At 41.3% G+C, this 20,104-nt stretch overlaps 2 long non-coding RNA genes across 2 annotated transcripts in view; both read right to left on the minus strand.

Annotated features, from left to right (window-relative positions):
- The window catches only part of LOC125739776 (uncharacterized), a 186,838-nt gene that overhangs the window by 60,884 nt on the left and 105,850 nt on the right, over window positions 1–20,104 (minus strand). The gene's annotated exons all lie outside the window — the stretch shown is intronic.
- On the minus strand, window positions 8,559–10,273 carry LOC125739773 (uncharacterized). The gene is made up of 2 exons (XR_007397308.1): window positions 10,214–10,273; window positions 8,559–9,671 (listed from the first exon to the last, which is right to left on the minus strand). It is a non-coding gene; the product is annotated as an uncharacterized LOC125739773 (long non-coding RNA).

Genomic DNA, 20,104 nt, shown 5'->3' on the forward strand with positions numbered 1-20,104 from the left:
AAAACTCATGAAATGATATGATACATTTGGAGGAGGAAGATTTCTAATAGATCCTTTATACCCACCAACCAGACCAGTATAAGAAGCTGTACGATGTAAAGTCTCTTTAAATGGGTACAGACTACTTCCGTTTATTGTAATAAGTATCTCATAAATTTGACTTTACACTTTTGCATGGTATTGATAGATTTTGAAAGTTAATTACTTAACACAATTCTTATTAAAATTGTTCATTATACAACCTGAATGTCTCAAGGTAGCACATTAGTACAAAAGACGCTGTATGATGTATTATTGTAGCAGTCAGATGTTATTTTAACCAATGTACAGGTTTACCTTTAATTTAATTCTACAAACATAATCAAAATCACTTGTGAAAAAGACATTTAGTCATTTACTAAGGCAGATACAACCTGTGGAAGCACAGCTAAAAGCATACCATCACCCATTATAGAGTGACCCATTGTCTTTGTAACTGAGTAATCACAACTAAGTGCAATTTACTATAATGAAACTGTACACAGAAACTGTAAAGGCAAAGGTAATTTATTATGATGAAATGCTTCCAAAATGCCCAGTGTGCTTCAGCGTTTCTCCTTTTCTCCAGTCGTCGACAGGTCCTGTGTTTATTAGGTGATCTGTGACGTAGGAGATCCTGAGAATGGCTGCTGCTCCAAGGATGATTGGCAGGTGGCTTTTCCCAGGAACAACGGGCTGGAGATGTAAAGGTGGGATGGAGAAAATAAAGTGTAGGGGAATACAGAGTACAAACAACCATAAGAAACACACGGCCCATGGCCATATGTCCACAAGACAACCACCCGCCCAACCCGAGAGGGAGCCTACAAGGGACTAAGGGGGGCCCAACCCCTGTAAAAGGAGGTCCGCAGAGGGGGGACAGACAGCGAGCCCCCCAGTCCCTCCCGCAAGCCCTCCACCGAGGGAAGCGGGTCCAGGGCCAAAGGGCCCCATCAACCGGGAACACTCCCCTGGCGGACGGTCCCCCCAGCCCGCTCCCCGGCAGGACGGATCACCGCCCACTGTAGCGACCCGGCATGTCCCCCCCCTCCCCGACACTGCAGGATGATCTAAGGGAGACCCATACAAACAAAGTGCACCCCCCCCCCCACCACCCAGGAGCGGACCTGCGTCAACCGGGGAGCGGCAGACCCCCCGCCCAGCCCAGACCGAACCCTACAATTCGCCTAGAAGGGCTCAGAGCATCCCTAGATACCCCGGACCGCCTGCCAGGGCCCCACCACGGCGCAGCAGAGCCAAGGACCACCCAGCCCGCAGCCCACAAGAGGAGACGGCCCACACCGGCCAGGGCCGTCTTCTACCTGCCGGGCCACCCCACACGCGCAGGGCCAGAGACAGAGAGTTAGGGGGGACCTCTCAGCCCCCACTGATTCCCCGTCCCATGTTAATGTGAAGTGTGCATGTACATGTGTGAGAGACTTGTGTGTTTATGTCTACAATACATTAAAATTAGTGGGTGCAGTTCGAGTATGAGGGCCCCACCACTGGCAGATGGCAGAGTCCCCCATCCCCCTCCCTGCACCCCAAGGCCCTAATGTAGCATGGACTGTGTATATAACTAAAGTGCAAAAAGCAGGTGAACAGTCGAGGCACGGGCACCCCACCACTGGCAGACGGCAGAGCCCCACCTGCCTAAACCCACCTCCTCAGCCCTAGTGTCATGTGCTGTCTAATGTGCAAGTAAAACCTCCCCACTGCCCCTCAAAGCTCTAGTGTTGTATGAAATGTGGTGTCCGGCCCAGGAGAGCAATAAGGGCGTGCAGGAGTGGGCCCCCCCGGCACCGGGGCCAGATCCCCGACTGGCCCCGATTAGTCCTCATCCCCGACCCCACACAACCGGCAGGGGTGGCCAACCGAGGGGGTTCAGGGGCGCCACATTAACAATTATTAATAAACATTCCACTATACATCTCAAAATTTATCACACTTAATTCATTAACATCTTAACATCATTCTACATCTTCTATCTATACCAGACCCACATCTATCTCTACACCGCCAGTTTCCTCTCTGAAGAGTCTCAGAAACAATGCCAGCATTGCCTATCACTCTCACACCCTCACCTCCCTTACACCAGTCCGTCACACCTCCCAGTCTCCCCATAACCTCCCCAGCCTGGACAGTGGGGGGTGTCGCTGGTGAGCACTCCTCCAAACCTTTCCTCTCTCCCCAGTCGATCACCTCGTCCCACAGGTCCCAGGCTCCCCAGTGCTGGTCGTTGGTCCAGGAAACAGCTTTCGGAATTTTCATTCTGGTTAACATAATTAACTAGCCGTCTGTGATACTCTCAAAGCCAAACTAGACACTGTGTATTTTCAACGTACTCCAGACATTTGCTAAATGCTATTCACCAAGAATGCCTATGGAAAGGGATGGAGCCTTCATTGGCTGCTCGTGGCATCGAGGCTACTCCGATAGAAGCGGCCAAATTGCTAAAACTGTTTCACAACCTATACAGTAACGCTGGCGAAATCAGGACGCTGCTTCGGTACGTTATAACATCGCCATGGTAATGAACCCAGCAAACGGTTAATCTTACTTCAACAACATGGGACATTTAAAAAGTAAACGTATAGGGGCTCTTTTCAGAATAACATCTTCAGATGAAACGCATTACGACAGACCGGATGAGTAAAACCAATCATATCAACCATAAGGCTTGTTGTTTTTAAGTTTAACACAATTATTTTCTCTTACAATTTAAATATAAACAATCACATTACGAAAAATGGCCACAGCATCTACAGTTTAAGCTACTAATTTTAAATATATTTCAATTATATTTTGCGGCAATATTTGCATGAACTATATCACGACATACAATGAAATATATAATTAACTATGCTAACAAAACATAATCTGAAGAAATCGCAAGAAACATACGAAGAGATGCTTCTCACCGCTGCGCCATCGCTCTGTCAGAAAGTTTATGTTCAAACTGCACTGATTTTGTTTCTATGGAAACCAGCGAAATTTTTCATTGGTCGAAAGGATGAAGATATGTACTGACGCCATTTTCAACGAATGAAAACGAGAATTAATTGTCAGGGCGGGACGAATTTGAAGGTGAACCAATAAAATGTAGTATGTTTAGCTCGTGCTTGTTCTGGCTGGGCGTGATTGGATTTGTTGATCTAACCGCCTTCAAGCCCGTAAACCATGTATCTACTTGTCAATGGGAAACCACGCAGTTCTGTCTATAAATACTGACTGTAATTTTTTTATGACATTATGTCTTTGCTATGCAGTATTACGGTAATGCGTAATACCGCGATGTTTGGGGTGCCCCGCTGTTTTTTTTCCATAGCTGACGAACGCAATTAGCATTTTAGCCACGTTGGTAGGTTCGCTTTTGAGAAAGAACACTATAGTTCTTGTTATTCACATTCTGTGTCCTGGTGTTTTTAATTTCTCATAATGTGAACAATGATATGTCATATACAAGTTTTTTGAGAGACTAAATTTTGGTTTGATTTATAATTTATTTAATGGTAAATAAAGTTCTTATATAGCCATTTTAGAATTAGTGCAGTCTTTCGTTTAGAATTAGCGCAATATTCTTAAAAACTGCATGTTCAAACCAAACGCCATGCCATAATAACTGCTTTACAGATATTTCATTCAGGAATCTATGGAGGGTATACTGTAGGTAGGCCTGTTTGTGTGTGTGTGTGCGCGCGTTTGGGTGGGTGGTTATGTACATAGTGCTATAAAAACATGTTATTTTGACTTTGTAGGGACATGTTTTCGGTCCCGAAAGTAAGAAGATACTGAATTTTATTAAATTCTTTGAATGCAGCCAAAGGAATAATTCAAAAAGTCTTGTATTTTATTTGGTTGCTTACTGTTACTGCTTGGTAACTACTGCAATGTTTAAGGTTGCCATAGTTAGGATTGGGGTTACGCCCATACAAATGAATGGAGAATCCCCACAAAGATTCAAATACCTACTCTGTGTGTGTGTGTGGATTAGGTGTATATTACATTGTGGGGACCAAATGTCCCCCACAATGTGACAAAAACCTGTTATTTTGATGTTTTGGGGGGCATTTTCAGGTACTCACAAAGATCTGTAAATACAGTCAAAAGACTAAAAATGCCAAAAGTCTTGTATTTGGTTTGGTTACATATGGTTAAGGTTAGGGGTTGGTAGGGGTTAAAGTTGTCATGTTGGGATTACAGTTTTCCCCATAGAAATGAATGGAGAGTCCCCACGAAGATATAATTACACAGCTGTGTGTGTGTGGTATCAGATCAGTCCCTGAGAGTTCAGTAGTCAGGCGCCATGTTTCTGAGTCTGGTTGTGGAGGCCTGAATGCTTTTCCAGATGCCAGAGTGAAAAGATTATGTGAGGGGTGGGTGCGGTCATCCACAATGTTGGTGGCTTTGCGGATGGAGCGTGTGATGTGAATGTCCATGATGGAGGGGAGAGAGACTCTAATAATCTTCTCAGCTATCCTCACTATCCGCTGGTCTTATGATCTGAGGCGAGGCAGTTCCCAAATCAGACCGTGATGCAGCTGCTCAGGATGCTCTCAGTAGTTCCCCAGTAAAATGTTGTGAGGATGGGAGATGGACTTTTCTCAGCTTCCGCTGAAAGTAGAGGTGCTGCTGTGCTTTCTTGACTATGGAGCCTGTGTTGAGACAAACTTGTGTGTTGTTTTTGTTTGTCACATAGTGTAAAAATTGCCTAAGGAATCAAAAATGTGGTTCCATGGGGTTCCAGACAGTGACCTTTTTTGGAGACAGTGAGACTAAATTTTATACCTAGGTGCACCAGTTATGACATTGGTCAGGTAGGCTGTGGTCTGTTAGTTGGTGACAAGTGGCTGGTGATCCATGCAACCCAAGCAGAAGTGAGCAGAACTTGTATCAGCCAAATAGACAGGAGAAAGCGGATTTTTCATTGGACTTCAGGACTCCTGAGTAACAGATAAAGACAGAGAAACAGTAAAGTTATGGAGAATCAGGAAGTAAGTGCCAGTCTGCGCAGATCTGAGGTCAGTGAGACACACATAAGGCTCCTCTGATGCTCCTCTTCATCCGCTGATGGGCCTCCAGGTGAGAATCACAAATCAAACATAATAACAACTGACACAAAGGCCTGAGGTCAGACCCTCGGTATGCAGCACACAGTGTGTCTGCAGTCTCACCCTCACATCGTGTATGATGACATTTCTGCTTTTTAGATTAAGTGCCTGTCTGAGAATAACTTCTGCATCATGCAATTTTTTTAGCTGTTTCGTGCTCATGGGCAAAAGAAAAATGAGGATTAAGTTAAATATATCAGAAATAAATTTCTAATGTGGTTCAAGGCCACAGTAAAGTGGACCATCACATCAAGTAAGTACAAAACAGCCTTTACTAATACGCTAAGGGTTAAAACAACATATAAGATGTGCATAATCTGACAGTATATCAGCGTGAGAGCAAGGCTGGCCCTGGAAGTGGTGTGCATGCAATGGCAGAGCAAAGTTAGAGACACCCGCTAAAAACTTTCATTTCATCTCACTTGCTCCTTTCTTCTTTTTCCTTCTTTTTTTCCCTCCTAATCTGTCCATTCTCTTCGGCCAGCTCACCCACTGCAATACTTTACGGGTTAAAAATGAAATAAAAAAATTTTTTTAATTAAAAAAATGAAATCGATCAACATGAGAGGCCTATACAGAGTTTATAGAACCCCTCATGGTAATGCAAACATGTTTGTCACAGCAGTGCATTCAGACCATGATTCTGCTAAAGCTGCCGGACAGGACAAAGGGAAAAAAAAGAAGAAGGTGGGGGTCAGTGCAGCAGTGGGTAGTTCAGGTCCAGAATGTAAAAATCCAGACCAAGATTTAGTTTCAACCAAACAGCTGAGTACTCTGTATCAGTGTCATTCTTAAAGTCGTGTTTCAACTTCTGGCAAAGTTCTCCCAGGAGCCTATCTCTGTTGTATGTACAGTCGGCATGTAATTCATTCCTGCCCAGATCCCTGACAAACAGTTGGAGGCAGAATTACTTGTTATCAGAGTATGTGAATTTTTACACACACCAGCAGCTGTGACAGAATAAGATATTTCCTTTATACTGCTGCCACATAGTGGACACAAAGAAGACTGCAGTCAATTCTAAAATCAGTCGGTCAACATGCTACCACCACAGACTATAATCGGGAAGTGATCAAACTTCATGGAACAATATGAATATAAACAAACAGATGTAGTAAGTATATTGTGCAAAATGTATCTTCATCTTAACTACGCTGAATGGTGGAGTCCCAGAGTAAGTGATCCTCACCTGGAGGCCCATCAGTGAAGAAGAGGATGAAGAGGAGCATCAGAGGAGCCTTATGTGTGTATCGCTGACCTCAGATCTGTGGAGACTGACACTCACTTCCTGACTCTCCTTAACCTCACTGCCTCCCTTTTTGTGGGTTTTAAATGTTTAAAAATCATCCATCTATCTTTGATTTTCATAAACTGTTTGTGCACTGATGCATTTCCTGTCTATTTCATGTCTGTAAAAAGGAAAACAGTTTTATGCTGCTGTTGTCCTGCTCTTACCAGGAATAAATATTTTGATTTCATCTAGAATCTTATCATTTTAGAAACATGATTTCATAGCAAAATTATTGATAGCTGGTCTTCACAGTGAATCATTCATGCTCACAGAGTTTAAACTACAAACAAATTAATCAAATAAGTCTAGTTCTTTTCTAAACTGTTACTTCCTCATATTGCAAATGAGCGAAGAGCAGTGAAATCAGACTTATTCTGAAAAGCAGAAAAGTCGTCATACAGGATGTGAGTGTGAGACTCTGCAGAAACACTGTGTGCTACATACAGAGGGTCTGACCTCAGGCCTTTGTTTCAGTCTTTATTATGTTTTATACAGTTTTAAAATGTCACTGCAGTAGGTCCTTTTCATATGTGTGGATCAGCACAAATCAAGAGGTCCGTTAGGAAGGTGTCTGTATGACAGGGGTGGGGGTATCCTGGGGGGGGGGGGGATGGGTGGGGGCAAAGTCAGGTAATTCACTTCATCTGGGTCTTATCAGCAGTCCTGTGTTTCTCTCAGCACCACAATGATGTTTCACACATAATGGGGTCCGTGGGCCTCCTCAGTTATATTCAGGCTTTCAAAGTTCTTCAATCATAAAAAGTCACATGGATCTGACACTCTGACACTGTTATATTAATTTGTTTAAATTCATTGAAAATACTATATATTACAGCTAGTATTTGGATCCATCTGCTCTTTATCCGTTCCTCACTGGCATACCTAGGTTTCTGTGCAGTGCTTTCCGGAAGCATCAGAACCATTCATAAGGGAATCTATGTGTGGCTGCCCTCTAGTGGATACACAAAATTCGGCTACTTAAGTAGCTTGACTATATTTCCCTCCTAGTTTAGTTTAGTTCCTAATTTAATTTAACAGATGAAACTGAAGGCAGAGCTGGAAATTAGTTCAGTCATGACTTCAGAAGTTACGCTGACAAGGGATTCTGTACAATCAGAGATGAAGCTGCTGGATGGGATGGTCATCGCCTGCTTTTTCCGACTGATGTAGGTCTGGATGTAAAGTTACAAACTGCTTAATGTGTATCAATCTGTTTTATAATGTTCACACAAAAAAGTGCTTTTAATGTGTCTGCACCTTGTATCTCCCACAATGTGCTTCTGCATTTGATATCTTCTTGACTTGGGGATAAAGAGATTTAACTGGATGGATTTTACTTTTGTGAAGCACTACAGTCCAAAGCTGAACTGATTGTTCAAAGCTTTTTGGTTTTTAAGCAAAACTACTTCATTTAATTTATCTGAAACCCACTTTGCACCTTTCTAGACTCAACAAAGCATCATTGCCAACAAAATAAGTGAGTTACAGTTAAATCAGGTAAAGAAGTTTCATTTGGAATTTACTGATCCAGGTTTTCAGCACCACGGACAGCAACTAGACTTACTGTCATTTAATAGGAGTGAAAGCAGAAACCAATAGATCACACAGGGATATTTTCATTTGATGGTCTCTTTCTTTTTACTTTTGATATGCCGTCTTCCTCCTTAGCTGATATGTGAGGCTGCTGTCAGCTGAGACAAGCTGGTGTGATTTTACGCAGAGTGATAAATGGGCCGTCCTGTTTTCGTGTGTTACATTTTCATTTGATGTTGGCCAATATGTATGTGGTACTGTTTCCTCCTTAACTGATATGCACAGGCTGTTGTTAGCAGAGACAAGCTGGTGTATTTGTACCGCAGATTGAAAAGTGGGCGTTCCCCATTACATCACTCTTTAAAAGAGTCCCTGATTGGTGGGCTCTGACGAGGAGGGGTGAACTAAAATCTCCAAACCATTTATCCATCCATCCATCCATTTTCCAAACCGCTTATCCTACTGGGTCGCGGGGGGTCCGGAGCCTATCCCGGAAGCAATGGGCACGGGAACAACCCTGGATGGGGGGCCAGCCCATCGCAGCCAAACCATTTAAGTTTGTGAAATTCGTTTTTAATAATTACCAATTTCAGAAAAATATGAAATGTTTTGTAAAGTATCAATTTATTAATCATGTATTTAAACAAATAATGACCAGTATAAAAGACACATACAAAACTGTACAAAAATCTTGGGCTGTCAAAGAAAATGATGTTCAAATGATCTTCATCTTGGTCTAGAATTATAATATTTACATTTACATTTACAGGATTTGGCAGACGCCCTTAGCCAGAAATAATATTTCTGGCTAATAATATTATATAATATTATATAATATTTTGTCCGTCAAAGTGTGGCAGCCCAGTCATTTCAAAATCTCTTCTAAAGTTAGTAAAACATTTGCACCAACCATCCAATAGACCTATATATTTTTATAACACAACTCCTATGGCTAATCAATGCATCATTAACATTTGTTTAATTAAATTAATTATTTAAGTGAGCTGGTGGCGGAATTTAACAAATACATGGAATGGCTGGGGTGCCCCTGAGGAGAGGTTTAGGATCCAAAGCGTGGTTCATCTAGCGATCCAACAAGGCATCAGTAACTTTATGGAGAAAAGAAGAAATTCTTGTTAGTTTTTATTGTGTCACTTTTGATTTGCATATATTTTTATGATAATTGTGTTTTTGTTCTGAGCAAATATACACAACCCAATTAAATAGCATTAAACGTTTTCTTTGATGGCCCAAGACTTTTGCATAGTACCATATTTTTTCAGAATCAAGAGACAATTTAATAAAAACCAGTCTTACCTTCACAAGATAACGATTATTAAACATTAACCAGCAGGTGGCAGCAAAGCACTTGTGAATAAGTGGCCAATACGTGGTTGTACAGGTTGCCAGCAGATAATCATCCCCTCTGTGTTTAACTGACTCTCATGCTATGACTGTACAGACTGAGCAGGGCCGAGTGAGAGAGGCCTCACTGCAGTTAGCATAACCGTTTATTTTACAGCTCGTCTGACTCATTCTGCTCCACGAAGGTCATCTCCTCTGCCAGCTTCCTCTGATCCAGGGAGACCCTCTGCTTCTCTCTGATTGGTTCCCGCTCTCTACAGGAGGTCCAGTGCAGCTGAATGGTGATGATGGTCCAAATCAGGTAAAACACACCAGTCCCAGCTTTCAGTACAGCATCCAGAACCTGCTCCCACCTGTGAGACATATAATACACCAGTGTGTCTGTCAGTCACACATATCACATTTAAACCTGAAGAACAAAACAGTGAATCTATTCTGACTGAAGTAAAACCACCTTGATAATCGACAGCAGCACCGATCAGCTCAGTCCTACATACAGAGCCAGCTGGACCAAAGAGCTGAATAAGAGGGTGGATGTGAACAGTAAAGTCTTACATGCTTTATAGAAACACGGTACAGCCACATATGTACTATTACACAGGACACATGTGAGGAACAGGAGACATTAACAAAGAGCATGAAAATAGCTAGAGATTATCACACAACATGTTACACTATTTTGTAAAAACAGGTCTGCAGTCATTTCCCAGCAGCACAGGGCACAAGGCAAGGGCTCACCCTGGATGGGATGGGATCTCAAGTTTATTATTAAGAAAATAAAATAATAAAAAAAAATTTCCCTTAAAATTAAAATGACAGTTTCCCATTACTGTGTGATCAGGTAAATGCTGCTAGCTGGACCCCCACACTACTGTAAATGCTGCTGAATGCTTACCTCAGTTTTTCATTATCCCCTCCTTCTTCATCATGTGCAGAGAAAAGGAGAGCAGTGGAAACAGGAGAAATGATAGTTAATAAAAAGCAGTGTTCTGTTAGTCAACAAAGACTAAGAAAAGGTCACTCTTGAAACTGAAATATAAATTATGAAAGATATTCTACAGAGAAAATTATTAGATGGAGAACAATGAATTAGTGTTCACATCCCAGGGCACTGATAGTGAACAGGTGAGATAAATGATTTTATTAACATATTTTAATGTATCTATTGTATCAGGGTGGCATGGTGGTGCAGTGGTTTGCACTGTCGCCTCACTCCTCTGGCACGTGTACTCAAGTCTTCGCTGGAGTTCCTTGTGTATGGAGTTTGCATGCTCCCCCTGTGTCATTGTGGGGTTCCCTCCAGGGATTCTGATTTCCCCCCACAGTCTAAAAACATGCTGAGGCTAATTGGAGTTGTCAAATTGCCGGTAGGTGTGCTTGTGCGAGGGAATGGAGTGTGAGCGTGTCCTGCAATGGGTTGGCACCCTGTCATGGGACGTTCCCTGCCTTGCGCCCATAGGGACCCTGAGTTAGACAAGCAGTTTCAGACAATGGATGGATGCAGCACTGGAACAGATATTATTGAGTACAACTGTAACACTGGTCTACGCTGCAATGAAAAACCACCTACAGACATGTTAGTCAGTCTGCACACCATTAGTAACAATTCATCTTCACAAAGATTGTGATAGAAAATTCTTGATTATGCTAATCTGTAATCAATAATGGAATATAGATGATTATGCAAATGCATTACCTAATCAGTAATTAACAATTGAGATTAAAATGTGTTGTTGATTTACCTATTGTCACGGGAGATCGCGGGCAGAGCGGCGATCGTGCGGGCAGGCGGGCAAGGACAGGCAGACAAGCAGAACTCGGGGCAAAGTACGGGGTTTATTCGGGCTTCGGGGAGCCGGGAACATTGGACGCAGACTGACATCAATGACGGACAAAGGACTCGGGTAAGACACGGACTGAAATACACAGGACTGATTGAAAATAAGCAGACACAGCTGGGTACAATCCGGGAAACACACGTGGGTAAGCAGGGGGCGTGGCACACAGGAGGAGCCGACGAGCAGGGCATGACACCTATAATGATTGAAACAATATAACCTCACTTGAATCAGTCTGATGTATTAAGCACAATGTACTAATGCAAGCTTGCTTACTGTAAGTAAAGGGATTTCTATTTTCTATGAAGGAACTAACGTTTGCCATAATGTAGCTTGCTCAGCAAGGGCCTGGGTCAGCATGACCTGGAAGTGAGATAAAAGTAATTGGGTAATTGGATAAATTTAACTCGACTCAGTATGAAACTGCAGAGGAATTTCTGTGCTGATAAGCAAGCCTCAATAAGCAGAAGTGCCTTGTGTCTACAGACACCTTCTCCTTTTCTTTGAACTATCTGATGACGGCATTTTTGGCTATAAGAGATGTATGCACTTGTTGTTCGGGGAGCAGAACACGAGACGCATGATTGCTGAGTGTCTGTTCCCTTTGAGCTCATCGAATAATAAAGTTCTGTCAAACACTTAAACATCGGACTTCGAGAAAATTCTTCCACACATGATTGACCTGAGACCAGAATGACCTAGGTGGGGTGCACATTGTAGAAGTTGTAGAAATACTGCATTACAAAATGCTTTACAAAAAAGCATTCGTAATAAATAAACAATATTGCAAAAACTCAGAATGTGCTTATTAATAAAAATACACCGTGCAGTTGAAATTACATAATGCAAGCTTAATCAAAAAGGAAATACCTAATATGAAGAATGGTAATATAAAATAAATTAAAATAATTAAAATAAGCGTGTTTTCCTAGTGTTTCATTTGTATTTCTAGTTCCTATGTTTCCTCACTTGTATTCTGTTTTGTTTTTTTGCTTTGCCTTGGTTCTGATACCGAGGCATCGCAGAAAAAGAGAGGAACACAAAGAGTCACTGGCCAGAGAGAACACGCTCTATATTAGCCGCCAAGAAAAAAAAACTACATCAGACACGCAAAGCACATCCGACCAATTACATACAGGAAACACAACATTGTCAGACGCCGAACTGTAAGACGCGTACATGATGGGCGATTTACATAAGCTAATTACACACGAGGATCGGACAGGGTACACACAAGACACGGGTAAACACACGCGCAACAATAAGGAAATGTAACCAGTAACATTAACAATTACGACACAACAAAGGCTAATCCCTTCAAAGACTAACAAGCTGTAAAAGACGGACAACTCGAGTCCCTACATCGTGACTACAACAATTTGGGCTCCTACCCATGAAATCATTAAACAAGGACCGATTCGCAGACACGTTGTTTTGAATTAAGCGTCAAAAGAGCAAAGGAATAAACTTTCACAGCTAACACATTGAACTAATTAGAATATAATACACTGATAACAGAACAATTACTATTAGTAGGAATAGGGATGTTGCTGTCAATCTAAAGAAATACGGGACTTGGGAAATACAAGACAGCGGAACACAGAGTGTGACCGGGGGATTCTGATTGAATGCTTAGTTACAAACGATACCGATCTCTCTTTAGTTAGTAATTAGTAAGGCGACTAGCTGCTGCTACTAAAATGACTTTTACCGGTTAGTACAGCTTTTTTGTGAATCTCTAAGCGACCCATGTTTATATTTAGTTAATAATTGCGTGGTCAAAGCAGTGGTAAAACAAACTTACGTGTGGACTGCATGTCTGTTTTTATGTGAAAGGGCGGTGAAATGTGTTTTTTTTGCAAGTTTATCCTGTACTTACGTAATCCCGTTTCTCATTGGCTATCGGGGTTTTATCGTGTTATGACGGGTTCTAGAACCTCTGCATCACACGGTCCTTTGGCCACAGAGGGACAGGACGTGCAGTAGGTGGGTGGAAGTAGTTATAGTTAGGTGCCATTCCAGGACTTGCTGTCCCTGTATTTCAGTGGATTCCTCCCATATTTTTATTAATCAAAAAGGAAATACCTAATATGAAGAATGGTAATATAAAATAAATTAAAATAATTTAAATGAGCGTGTTTTCCTAGTGTTTCATTTGTATTTCTAGTTCCTATGTATCCTCACTTGTATTCTGTTTTGTTTTTTTGCTTTGCCTTGGTTCTGATACCGAGGCATCGCAGAAAAAGAGAGGAACACAAAGAGTCACTGGCCAGAGAGAACACGCTCTATATTAGCCGCCAAGAAAAAAAAACTACATCAGACACGCAAAGCACATCCGACCAATTACATACAGGAAACACCACATTGTCAGACGCCGAACTGTAAGACGCGCACATGATGGGCGATTTACATAAGCTAATTACACACGAGGATCGGACAGGGTACACACAAGACACGGGTAAACACACGCGCAACAATAAGGAAATGTAACCAGTAACATTAACAATTACGACACAACAAAGGCTAATCCCTTCAAAGACTAACAAGCTGTAAAAGACGGACAACTCGAGTCCCTACATCGTGACTACAACAATTTGGGCTCCTACCCATGAAATCATTAAACAAGGACCGATTCGCAGGCACGTTGTTTTGAATTAAGCGTCAAAAGAGCAAAGGAATAAACTTTCACAGCTAACACATTGAACTAATTAGAATATAATACACTGATAACAGAACAATTACTATTAGTAGGAATAGGGATGCTGCTGTCAATCTAAAGAAATACGGGACTTGGGAAATACAAGACAGCGGAACACAGAGTGTGACCGGGGGATTCTGATTGAATGCTTAGTTACAAACGATACCGATCTCTCTTTAGTTAGTAATTAGTAAGGCGACTAGCTGCTGCTACTAAAATGACTTTTACCGGTTAGTACAGCTTTTTTGTGAATCTCTAAGCGACCCATGTTTATATTTAGTTAATAATTGCGTGGTCAAAGCAGTGGTAAAACAAACTTACGTGTGGACTGCATGTCTGTTTTTATGTGAAAGGGCGGTGAAATGTGTTTTTTTTTGCAAGTTTATCCTGTACTTACGTAATCCCGTTTCTCATTGGCTATCGGGGTTTTATCGTGTTATGACGGGTTCTAGAACCTCTGCATCACACGGTCCTTTGGCCACAGAGGGACAGGACGTGCAGTAGGTGGGTGGAAGTAGTTATAGTTAGGTGCCATTCCAGGACTTGCTGTCCCTGTATTTCAGTGGATTCCTCCCATATTTTTATTAATCAAAAAGGAAATACCTAATATGAAGAATGGTAATATAAAATAAATTAAAATAATTAAAATGAGCGTGTTTTCCTAGTGTTTCATTTGTATTTCTAGTTCCTATGTTTCCTCACTTGTATTCTGTTTTGTTTTTTTGCTTTGCCTTGGTTCTGATACCGAGGCATCGCAGAAAAAGAGAGGAACACAAAGAGTCACTGGCCAGAGAGAACACGCTCTATATTAGCCGCCAAGAAAAAAAAACTACATCAGACACGCAAAGCACATCCGACCAATTACATACAGGAAACACCACATTGTCAGACGCCGAACTGTAAGACGCGCACATGATGGGAGATTTACATAAGCTAATTACACACGAGGATCGGACAGGGTACACACAAGACACGGGTAAACACACGCGCAACAATAAGGAAATGTAACCAGTAACATTAACAATTACGACACAACAAAGGCTAATCCCTTCAAAGACTAACAAGCTGTAAAAGACGGACAACTCGAGTCCCTACATCGTGACTACAACAATTTGGGCTCCTACCCATGACATCATTAAACAAGGACCGATACGAAGACACGTTGTTTTGAATTAGGCGTCAAAAGAGCAAAGGAATAAACTTTCACAGCTAACACATTGAACTAATTAGAATATAATACACTGATAACAGAACAATTACTATTAGTAGGAATAGGGATGCTGCTGTCAATCTAAAGAAATACGGGACTTGGGAAATACAAGACAGCGGAACACAGAGTGTGACCGGGGGATTCTGATTGAATGCTTAGTTACAAACGATACCGATCTCTCTTTAGTTAGTAATTAGTAAGGCGACTAGCTGTTGCTACTAAAATGACTTTTACCGGTTAGTACAGCTTTTTTGTGAATCTCTAAGCGACCCATGTTTATATTTAGTTAATAATTGCGTGGTCAAAGCAGTGGTAAAACAAACTTACGTGTGGACTGCATGTCTGTTTTTATGTGAAAGGGCGGTGAAATGTGTTTTTTTTTGCAAGTTTATCCTGTACTTACGTAATCCCGTTTCTCATTGGCTATCGGGGTTTTATCGTGTTATGACGGGTTCTAGAACCTCTGCATCACACGGTCCTTTGGCCACAGAGGGACAGGACGTGCATTAGGTGGGTGGAAGTAGTTATAGTTAGGTGCCATTCCAGGACTTGCTGTCCCTGTATTTCAGTGGATTCCTTCCATATTTTTATTAATCAAAAAGGAAATACCTAATATGAAGAATGGTAATATAAAATAAATTAAAATAATTAAAATGAGCGTGTTTTCCTAGTGTTTCATTTGTATTTCTAGTTCCTATGTTTCCTCACTTGTATTCTGTTTTGTTTTTTTGCTTTGCCTTGGTTCTGATACCGAGGCATCGCAGAAAAAGAAAGGAACACAAAGAGTCACTGGCCAGAGAGAACACGCTCTATATTAGCCGCCAAGAAAAAAAAACTACATCAGACACGCAAAGCACATCCGACCAATTACATACAGGAAACACCACATTGTCAGACGCCGAACTGTAAGACGCGCACATGATGGGAGATTTACATAAGCTAATTACACACGAGGATCGGACAGGGTACACACAAGACACGGGTAAACACACGCGCAACAATAAGGAAATGTAACCAGTAACATTAACAATTACGACACAACAAAGGCTAATCCCTTCAAAGACTAACAAGCTGTAAAAGACGGACAACTCGAGTCCCTACATCGTGACTACAACAATTTGGGCTCCTACCCATGAAATCATTAAACAAGGACCGATTCGCAGACACGTTGTTTTGAATTAAGCGTCAAAAGAGCAAAGGAATAAACTTTCACAGCTAACACATTGAACTAATTAGAATATAATACACTGATAACAGAACAATTACTATTAGTAGGAATAGGGATGCTGCTGTCAATCTAAAGAAATACGGGACTTGGGAAATACAAGACAGCGGAACACAGAGTGTGACCGGGGGATTCTGATTGAATGCTTAGTTACAAACGATACCGATCTCTCTTTAGTTAGTAATTAGTAAGGCGACTAGCTGCTGCTACTAAAATGACTTTTACCGGTTAGTACAGCTTTTTTGTGAATCTCTAAGCGACCCATGTTTATATTTAGTTAATAATTGCGTGGTCAAAGCAGTGGTAAAACAAACTTACGTGTGGACTGCATGTCTGTTTTTATGTGAAAGGGCGGTGAAATGTGTTTTTTTTTGCAAGTTTATCCTGTACTTACGTAATCCCGTTTCTCATTGGCTATCGGGGTTTTATCGTGTTATGACGGGTTCTAGAACCTCTGCATCACACGGTCCTTTGGCCACAGAGGGACAGGACGTGCAGTAGGTGGGTGGAAGTAGTTATAGTTAGGTGCCATTCCAGGACTTGCTGTCCCTGTATTTCAGTGGATTCCTCCCATATTTTTATTAATCAAAAAGGAAATACCTAATATGAAGAATGGTAATATAAAATAAATTAAAATAATTAAAATGAGCGTGTTTTCCTAGTGTTTCATTTGTATTTCTAGTTCCTATGTTTCCTCACTTGTATTCTGTTTTGTTTTTTTGCTTTGCCTTGGTTCTGATACCGAGGCATCGCAGAAAAAGAGAGGAACACAAAGAGTCACTGGCCAGAGAGAACACGCTCTATATTAGCCGCCAAGAAAAAAAAACTACATCAGACACGCAAAGCACATCCGACCAATTACATACAGGAAACACCACATTGTCAGACGCCGAACTGTAAGACGCGTACATGATGGGCGATTTACATAAGCTAATTACACACGAGGATCGGACAGGGTACACACAAGACACGGGTAAACACACGCGCAACAATAAGGAAATGTAACCAGTAACATTAACAATTACGACACAACAAAGGCTAATCCCTTCAAAGACTAACAAGCTGTAAAAGACGGACAACTCGAGTCCCTACATCGTGACTACAACAATTTGGGCTCCTACCCATGACATCATTAAACAAGGACCGATACGAAGACACGTTGTTTTGAATTAGGCGTCAAAAGAGCAAAGGAATAAACTTTCACAGCTAACACATTGAACTAATTAGAATATAATACACTGATAACAGAACAATTACTATTAGTAGGAATAGGGATGCTGCTGTCAATCTAAAGAAATACGGGACTTGGGAAATACAAGACAGCGGAACACAGAGTGTGACCGGGGGATTCTGATTGGATGCTTAGTTACAAACGATACCGATCTCTCTTTAGTTAGTAATTAGTAAGGCGACTAGCTGTTGCTACTAAAATGACTTTTACCGGTTAGTACAGCTTTTTTGTGAATCTCTAAGCGACCCATGTTTATATTTAGTTAATAATTGCGTGGTCAAAGCAGTGGTAAAACAAACTTACGTGTGGACTGCATGTCTGTTTTTATGTGAAAGGGCGGTGAAATGTGTTTTTTTTTGCAAGTTTATCCTGTACTTACGTAATCCCGTTTCTCATTGGCTATCGGGGTTTTATCGTGTTATGACGGGTTCTAGAACCTCTGCATCACACGGTCCTTTGGCCACAGAGGGACAGGACGTGCATTAGGTGGGTGGAAGTAGTTATAGTTAGGTGCCATTCCAGGACTTGCTGTCCCTGTATTTCAGTGGATTCCTTCCATATTTTTATTAATCAAAAAGGAAATACCTAATATGAAGAATGGTAATATAAAATAAATTAAAATAATTAAAATGAGCGTGTTTTCCTAGTGTTTCATTTGTATTTCTAGTTCCTATGTTTCCTCACTTGTATTCTGTTTTGTTTTTTTGCTTTGCCTTGGTTCTGATACCGAGGCATCGCAGAAAAAGAAAGGAACACAAAGAGTCACTGGCCAGAGAGAACACGCTCTATATTAGCCGCCAAGAAAAAAAAACTACATCAGACACGCAAAGCACATCCGACCAATTACATACAGGAAACACCACATTGTCAGACGCCGAACTGTAAGACGCGCACATGATGGGAGATTTACATAAGCTAATTACACACGAGGATCGGACAGGGTACACACAAGACACGGGTAAACACACGCGCAACAATAAGGAAATGTAACCAGTAACATTAACAATTACGACACAACAAAGGCTAATCCCTTCAAAGACTAACAAGCTGTAAAAGACGGACAACTCGAGTCCCTACATCGTGACTACAACAATTTGGGCTCCTACCCATGAAATCATTAAACAAGGACCGATTCGCAGACACGTTGTTTTGAATTAAGCGTCAAAAGAGCAAAGGAATAAACTTTCACAGCTAACACATTGAACTAATTAGAATATAATACACTGATAACAGAACAATTACTATTAGTAGGAATAGGGATGCTGCTGTCAATCTAAAGAAATACGGGACTTGGGAAATACAAGACAGCGGAACACAGAGTGTGACCGGGGGATTCTGATTGGATGCTTAGTTACAAACGATACCGATCTCTCTTTAGTTAGTAATTAGTAAGGCGACTAGCTGCTGCTACTAAAATGACTTTTACCGGTTAGTACAGCTTTTTTGTGAATCTCTAAGCGACCCATGTTTATATTTAGTTAATAATTGCGTGGTCAAAGCAGTGGTAAAACAAACTTACGTGTGGACTGCATGTCTGTTTTTATGTGAAAGGGCGGTGAAATGTGTTTTTTTTTTTGCAAGTTTATCCTGTACTTACGTAATCCCGTTTCTCATTGGCTATCGGGGTTTTATCGTGTTATGACGGGATCTAGAACCTCTGCATCACACGGTCCTTTGGCCACAGAGGGACAGGACGTGCAGTAGGTGGGTGGAAGTAGTTATAGTTAGGTGCCATTCCAGGACTTGCTGTCCCTGTATTTCAGTGGATTCCTCCCATATTTTTATTAATCAAAAAGGAAATACCTAATATGAAGAATGGTAATATAAAATAAATTAAAATAATTAAAATGAGCGTGTTTTCCTAGTGTTTCATTTGTATTTCTAGTTCCTATGTTTCCTCACTTGTATTCTGTTTTGTTTTTTGCTTTGCCTTGGTTGTGATACCGAGGCATCGCAGAAAAAGAGAGGAACACAAAGAGTCACTGGCCAGAGAGAACACGCTCTATATTAGCCGCCAAGAAAAAAAAACTACATCAGACAGGCAAAGCACATCCGACCAATTACATACAGGAAACACAACATTGTCAGACGCCGAACTGTAAGACGCGTACATGATGGGAGATTTACATAAGCTAATTACACACGAGGATCGGACAGGGTACACACAAGACACGGGTAAACACACGCGCAACAATAAGGAAATGTAACCAGTAACATTAACAATTACGACACAACAAAGGCTAATCCCTTCAAAGACTAACAAGCTGTAAAAGACGGACAACTCGAGTCCCTACATCGTGACTACAACAATTTGGGCTCCTACCCATGAAATCATTAAACAAGGACCGATTCGCAGACACGTTGTTTTGAATTAAGCGTCAAAAGAGCAAAGGAATAAACTTTCACAGCTAACACATTGAACTAATTAGAATATAATACACTGATAACAGAACAATTACTATTAGTAGGAATAGGGATGCTGCTGTCAATCTAAAGAAATACGGGACTTGGGAAATACAAGACAGCGGAACACAGAGTGTGACCGGGGGATTCTGATTGAATGCTTAGTTACAAACGATACCGA

Source organism: Brienomyrus brachyistius, chromosome 4, assembly GCF_023856365.1.
Source record: "Brienomyrus brachyistius isolate T26 chromosome 4, BBRACH_0.4, whole genome shotgun sequence".
Lineage (NCBI taxonomy): Eukaryota > Metazoa > Chordata > Actinopteri > Osteoglossiformes > Mormyridae > Brienomyrus > Brienomyrus brachyistius.